At 40.4% G+C, this 7,946-nt stretch overlaps 1 protein-coding gene across 1 annotated transcript in view; it reads right to left on the bottom strand.

The window, feature by feature from the left end:
- OGDHL (oxoglutarate dehydrogenase-like) overlaps window positions 1-7,946 on the bottom strand; it is a 51,070-nt gene that overhangs the window by 10,658 nt on the left and 32,466 nt on the right. The gene's annotated exons all lie outside the window — the stretch shown is intronic.

Raw genomic sequence — 7,946 nt, 5'->3', positions numbered from 1 at the left:
GTATTTAAAAGACATGTAGATGTGGCGCTTAGGGACATGGTTTAGGGGTGGACTTGGCAGTGCCGTGTTAATGGTTGGACTCGATGATCTTAAGCATCTTTTCCAACCTAAACAATTCTATGATTCTGTGACATCACTACTTCAAAGACATAGCCTTCTCCCTCTCCACTCTCTGTCAAAGATCTCAACCCATTTTCAGGTGGTTTACAGTAGCAGGTAAGTGCAGAAATTTCCCTAAACTTGTGCTGTTTGAACTGTAAATTCATCAACTCCATACAGAGCAGAAAGGCCACCCGTTCCCACTTACTCAGCCATGTCAGGTTAGTGCAGCAGGACAAACGTGCAGCAGCAGCCCGGTTGACAGCAGCTCACGTGTTCTGCACAGAGCAAGCCAGGCAGCTTGTTGTCTGCTCTTAAAACTTGTCAAGGCCCAAACATAACTGAAGGCTTTTGACAGGCTCCATGGATATCTCTTAAAAGGCAGAAATGAATTCTCGCTCTCACTGAGACCTGCTGCAGTATGATAAAGCCCCAGCTCTACAATGGGACCTGGGGAGGTGACTGGCAAAGAGAGAAAAGAAAACCAAATCTAACTGCTACTGCAACGTAAGCTAGGTAACTGATTCCTAGTAGCTCTGAAAAGGCAAAAGATGGAAAACTACAAGGGTGTTTGCATGTGCTACGCAGCCTCTGCTGTGTAGCTTTAAAAAAGCTACAGAATTTAAAAAAAACACAGAATTTTGTGTCACGTAGCGATGTGCAATGTACCTGTCTCGGTTTAATGACCACACTTAAATTTAAGGTATTTTTCTATACCACATTCCATAGTGAACACTTAAATGTATCTAATAATATAAAAATACATATTTGATCTCTGCTCATATTTTCCTTTGACACTTCGCTATAGCTGAGCCTGGAGTGCTGAGCTAATACCCGTGCTCATATTCTACACTTATAGTTTGGAATGACTAAAACCAAAAAAGTTAAAGCTCTCAGTTAAAAACAGTACTACGTAGCACTACTCTGGATGCAGAGGTTCTGACTGAGGGAAAACTAATTCAATACACAGAGAATCAATATTTGATGGATAAATATGTTTTAAGTTGAAGTTTTTAAGTTCTGCGCTGAATATAAAGATCTGTTTTCAAATACAGAACTGCAACATGGGAAGACTCTACTTCTCATTGAAGTAGCTTTGCTGCTGTAAAATTTTATTTAAAAAGCTACGATAATGAGTTGTAACTCTTTCCTGAGTAATTGCAAGACCGTAAAAAAACCTCGGAGTGAGCTAACAGACTGATATGGATTTCTTATATCTTTACAGCTTCTTTATTTTAAGATCTGCACAGGTAACCTAAGTTGCAGAGAGAGTCCCATCCCGCTACCATTGATCTGTACTGAACTCAGCTTCATGTTTTTGCTATGTACAAGTCACTGTAATTTCCATTTTTGCTTGGTTTCCTTACAGTGACACGGTAGCCACTCAAATGCTGTTCTACAATATAGGCTTGACAGCAAAACCAGCTTAGGCACAAATGAACACAGTTTCTGGTAACAAAATATCTGTACTGCTTAATTCGTCCCACTGGCCCCCAGTCTCTCCCGACCTCCAAACAGTCACAAGGGTAGCATACATTTAATTAACACAGAAATGCGCCCAAGACTGGCATTTGGGATGCAGAGAGAAATCCCTTCATATCTGAGAGGACGGTACACCTATCTAGATACTATGCATTAATTTGGGTTTCTCCTCCTTTTTTAACTTGCAGACATTCTCAGGAGTACAGGGCAAAAATATCCATCTGTACAACCTCACGTTGTGGATAATATTTCCTAGACCCAAAGGTGGCTATGAGCCCAAATACAGTCATAAGTCAGGAACCTAATACACCTCCTAAATGTTGTGTATCAGTAAAATCCAATACTGCTTTGTGACCGCCAGTAAACTACAGTGAACTGTTGCGAAGCCATGATAAAACCCAAAGTCATTGGAACTATAGTTTCTAACTCTGATCAAACCCACTCTACAACTCTTCTAATCAGAAAAGTTTCAGGAACTTCAAAAAACTCAGGCTTCCTGGAAGAGACGAGCTTAGCATCTTGACATTCTCCACACACAGGCGGCTACTGCTACAGGGTCACCAGCAAGTGACAGCTGACATCTCATATACTTATCATTTGTGATTTATACCCTGGTGAGTGGAGGCTGCAGTCCCTCTAGGAGAGCCTCTCTTTGTGGAATTCAGTGGATAAGAGAATTACTTCAGAGAGAACTATAATACCAAAAAACTATACAAGCAATAATAGAAAAATACCTGAAATACCTTTAAGATAGCCTGGCATTCCAGGCATTAAAAAAATTTAATATATTATGAGATAGAAGAGAACAACATGTGGCACATACAGCATATGAGCTACTTTAATGTTATCAGTGCAAGGTAATTGACTTAGCTATGGAGGAACATTTCAGGATCAAGTCAAACCTGTTCAAGCCTTTGTCCTTTCTTGTTTTTGTTCAACTTTTACTTTATGTTCACTATCGGAGAGATACTCAGAGCTCTAAGCTAAGATTGAGGTCTTTGTGTGCTGGATGCCACAAACATACACAAGTAGTTCCTTCCCTGGAAGTTTTACTGTCAAACTGGGGGGGGGGAGAAACAAAAAAGTGAAGGACAAGCATTTCCACCTTATAAAATTGAGAACTAATGAACATGCGGTTACAGAAATTTTGAACTAACTTGTCCAGTTCCACAAGGAAAACCCTCAACAAAACTAGAGAGATTAGTCATGTATCAAAGTCCCTCTGTAACACGAACTACAAAAACATCCTTCCAACACTTGACATGAAGTTTTGACATAGGTTATCTATGCATGAAACTGAAATTGCTTTAGCTTAACTCAATGACTACAGCTAAATTGGAACTACAGGATTTCTTTCTTCTGCTCCAGGAACAGGCTCTTCAGCCAATGTCAGTATACAAACTTTCCAGGAAGGTTAGCAGAGGGACAACTGCAGGACAAATCAACTGCATGAGAGAAAAAGCAACAAGAGCTTCAAGTGAAATTGTTTACTCACAGAGAAAACGGTTTCACATATTGTACTTAGTGTGTCTCCATATTCTACTCCTTGGTAATTCCAACCCAGCTTTTTGTTTATCATCTCCATGGCAAGAAATCTTTGAGTCACTTGGCTTCTGGACTGCTGAACTCTGAGCAGTCCATCCATGACTCCAGCAGATGCTCACGTTCACACCAAAAGGCAACTAGTAAGTCAGAGGCCAAAAGGTGACTGATAAGTCAGACAGACGGCCTTTCATCTGTGAGTCACCATGACAGCGCATTACCAGAGAGGATGGCTTTTGCTGACCATTCCTTTGGCCTGACTGCCTGAACGGCCTTTCTTTCAGAACATATTTTAAATCACCGTCCTCCTTATTTGTGTGATTCTATTGTTTTTTTAACACAATGCAAACGGTGGAAAAATTTATACAACTCCTTCAATGCGTGTTCCCAAAGGTATCTGAAAAATAGATTTCCCTAGATAGGCTTGAATCCCATTCTAATTTTACACGAGCATTAAGAGACCATTTCTACTGATTGGGTGACATGGTTGAGAAAAGATGCAATATGTTCGAGACTTATTTGCGCATATGCTGCTCTCTGTAAGGATGGGGTAATCTAGCTTTTAGAGAAGAATGAACTGAGGTCTTGACCGCTTGGAGTTATCAATAATCACACAGTGCTTTTCAAAGAGTATGGAGCTCCATGCATATTTAAAACTCGCTCAGAGCACACACATAATTCTGTTTCATATACCAAAATCACTCCTAAAATTCACATGGAAGAAAGTGTAATTTCTCATTTCCGATCTTGTTGCCCACTTTGTGCTAATAATCTCCACAAGGTGACCACGTCCCAGGTGCAGCTGCGTTGAAGGGTGTGGTCCTAACACAGATACCTTTTGCAAGCTTTCTGACAGCTATAAAAATATCTGGGAAAATATATCCAAATGTAATCTATACATTCGGATCAATATTTTGAAATGAATTCTGCCAAGACTACTGTTTCATGGAACATGTGTCTGTGGTATACCCATCTTTGGTATACCAGAACTCATTTTCCACCAGGCAAATGACAATGAGAGTTCCTAACATTAAAGCTATTCTACCAGCGATTATAGCAATTGCTAAGGAGTCTGTCAAGAATTACAACTCCTACCTGCATGTGGAGAAAATCGTTTAAAGGGCAAGATCCGAACTGCTAAATTAAAAAAAAAGTTATTGGTGGAAAGATGTCTAGACAGATGCAAGGTGAACAACCCAGCAGAGGGTGAGGTGCTTCTCCTGAAAGGGATTTGTTGGGGTACACCAGATGAGTCAAGATCCGGGAAGGTGACCCGAGCTGGAAAGCCTCCACAGTTCTGGAGATGGGACATGAACTGCAGGGGAGCAGGTTCCTTCCCAGGCCCCCATGAGGGCTCAACCTCAGCCCAGAGTAGAGAGTCAAAAAAACTGCAGCAGAGACCTTGCAAACTTTTATTGTTTGTGTCTGCAGGGACAAGAACTGAACACTTCACAATGCTGTGCAAGCTTTGCGAGTTTAAAGGATTAACTCTTACACAGCTAGAAACACAGAGAACAGGTTTAAGCTGTGAGGAAATCCAGTGCCAAGACAACCATGCTGCAAGATGCAGCTTTCAAAGAACGGTAGGTAAAGAATCCGCGCACCCAAAGGGTGGCGGAGAGCCGCCAGCCAGCTCCCAAACACCAGGCGGCCGCTCAGGGCTCGGAGCACACCAGGGCACAGGGGACCAGGACCCAGCACAGCAGTTTGGTAAACTTCCAAACTGAGGGGAGAGAGGAAAGATAAATACACAGCACTTGACTAAGGTTGCAAAACTAATGTTTTAATTGCTGAAGTTCATTAAGGTCCCTAGATGACAGGCATAGCAGAAATGCTTGTTTCTATTAGTCCAGTTCCTGCTGTGCTCCCTTACTGTTCTTTCGTCACTCTGGCAGAGAAAGAGGTGTTGTCAAGCGAAGTGGCAGCTTACACAGCATATTACGCTGTGTTTTTCCCCATAGCACTTTTCATGACTGTCATAAGAACTGCAGTTTTTCAATTAACGTAAGGAAGGCTATAGCTTAATTCAAAACAATTTCCAAGTGACTTAAGGCATGAATGTTAGCTAATGGTTATAGAGGGCTTATCAGTGCAGGGATTTAATGTCAGAACGAGGAAAGTTACAGAGACAGATTTGTGCTATGTTTAACAGAAAATCTAAGCACAGGGACTAACGGAGGGACACGCATCCTTTCACAAACCCAAACACAGCCCAGGAGAAGGTGAGGTTAATACCCATCTGGCGGCTGACTCTCTTAAACAGAAAGACTGATGCCTTCTTAGAGCTCCATGCAGATGCATTGAGAACTTGGTCCTTGGTTACTACAGTCTGTCCTATTTCCTAACACAATTTCTGACGGGTAATTGTATTTGCTACTCCTAACCTTAAAACTATGTTGTTCTGAATGAGTAGTAATACTACATATTTAATCTTAGGAGTGTATTGCAAAAAAAAAAGTTTAAATCAATACCTGTCCTCTTCCCTTCATCTTTTGCTTTAAACATGAACTTTCCCCTTGAAAAAGCTGTACTCCAGGTCTCATGGTTCAGGAGTTGGCTGAACTACGCACTAGTTCCAAGTCTATCTTGCCTGGACGTTCCCTGGAAGTTCCCAGTACGTGATGCTACAGCCCAAGACCTCTCAAAGCCAGTACTGAACCCAGAGAGAATCACACCTCCTGGATGGAGACTCAACACTACACAAGTCATTCTGTGGGCAGTAAAGAAAAGACAGGAGATCTTTTCAAGTATTTCAAAAATGCTGAAGAGGTGGCATTGAGTGCCTGTAAGGTACTTTTGCTTTTCTCCTCTATCTCGATCAGCAAATAAACTCAAACTTCTTTACTTAAACAACTTCACACAGCCATCACTTATACTCCCAGACATTCAGTTTCAGTAAAAGGGAAAATTTATAGCTAGATGAGTGGATGCACAACTAAATTGTAATAATCTGGATACAGCTAAAAATAGTAGACATAGGATGTCAAACAAAATTAGCAGAGGTCGTTAAATACTCTGATTTAATGCCTCAGTACGCACACTCCACAGCTTCCTGTATATGAAACATAAGCAATTGTTTGAACTACAAGTTAACAAGACTGCCTTTGTTTTATTTCTAAGTGAAATCAATCTTGTCAGAGTATCATTTTAATGGAGCAGTTACACTCCAGGTGTTCCTAACCAGCTCAACAACAACTTGGTGCAAAGCTCACAGTTCTGAACAGATGCCAGCTCTTGGCTTATGTACCTGCCAAGGAAATAATCTGTAGTTTTATCATGCTGGGCTGTTCAATCCATTTTTACTTAGGTCTAATTCACAGAAACTAAGGGAATTCCCAAAATGCTTCTGAGGTGCTGCATGTTAACACAGTCATAAATTAAATTCTTAACACCTTTCCCCACCTTCCCCCCTCGTACATCCTCTCACAACCATCCCACCCCCCCACCAAATACTTGAGGGCACTAATCCCAAACTGTTCCTTTTAACAGGCTTATATAGTAGAAATAGCAGTTAGAGAAAATAAAGTGTTGGGGGGTTTTGCTGCTCCTGAAGAATCAACTCCTTGAACTGCAAACGTTCACTTATTCTTCCACATACTAAAAAGGAGACCCAGTGATGTTACCAGCCAAACAGGTAACAATTGTAATAGCTCCTCTTTGACCGAGATGCTTAACTAGAAGAGATGTTCACACACTGCTGCTTACCCCAACACTGTCTCTCTATGGATACAAAACACAAGAGTAAACGTGTTGGAGAAGCGATAAGTAAAAGCCAGCAAGGGAGAGGAAACTTAATTATAAAATCACTTCAACATAGAAACATGGCATTTTTAGTTAAAAAAAAAAAATAATCATCACTCATCAACTATTTCTATCAATTTAATCTCCTTTACTGTTAGAAAACATCTCAGACATGACGGATTTAAAGTTCTTAATAATCAAAAATATCAGTATTGTTAGTTTTGAAGAACTGTCATCACATCTGCTGAAGCAGAATTGCACAGAAATGGTACTATTGTTTTCAGTGTACGAACAAACCTGTTATTTTGCCCTATTTCTTGTATTCAATGAAAGTTGTTAAATCAACTTTCACATTTCTGCTGCTGGGGAAGGGGGAAGAGCAGTAGTGAGCAGGATGAGATCAAGAAAGAGAAAAAAAGAGAGCCCACCTGCCTGATTTTTTTAAAGAGCAGAATTGTGGCAATAAGAATTGCCCTTCACACCATATCAACACTAGGCTTCCTAGACCTATTGAGGTGTAATCTTTGGAACAAAACCAGATTTCAACCATATCCAGACATTTCTCACTTTCACATTTGGATACATTATTTGAACGTAAAAAAACCCCAAACCAGAAACCTATGACCCACTTACCCATAAAATTTGCAGCAACACTGTAAACAGGCTCAAGTTAAGAAACCCCAGACCAAACTGTGAGAAACAATAGGAAATTGGAAACAAACAAACAAACAATTATTCTCTGAAATTAAATTCTTGCTTTTTACCTATGCCAATTATTTTTCTTATGTTTACACACATCCTCTTTTGCACTCTCCTATTTAGAGTTTACATTTACACGTTACTATATTACCTTATAGAGATACAAACTTCTGTTCACACCAATTCTGCCACAGAGCTAATAAAAATATCTAAAAAATCTCAGCTCTTCAGCCCATGCTCCAACTATACAGTTTTATACCATTTTAATTTTAATACTATTAGCAATAGGTAATATGTAGCATATGTTGTGCTGGCTTTGGCTGTGGTAGAGTTAATTTTCTTCCCAGTAGCTGGTACGGGGCTGTGTTTTGGATTTGGGCTGG

This window comes from Aptenodytes forsteri, unplaced genomic scaffold (assembly GCF_000699145.1).
Source record: "Aptenodytes forsteri isolate BGI_AS27 unplaced genomic scaffold, ASM69914v1 Scaffold134, whole genome shotgun sequence".
Classification (NCBI taxonomy): domain Eukaryota; kingdom Metazoa; phylum Chordata; class Aves; order Sphenisciformes; family Spheniscidae; genus Aptenodytes; species Aptenodytes forsteri.
This window is presented reverse-complemented; position numbering and strand designations above follow the sequence as displayed.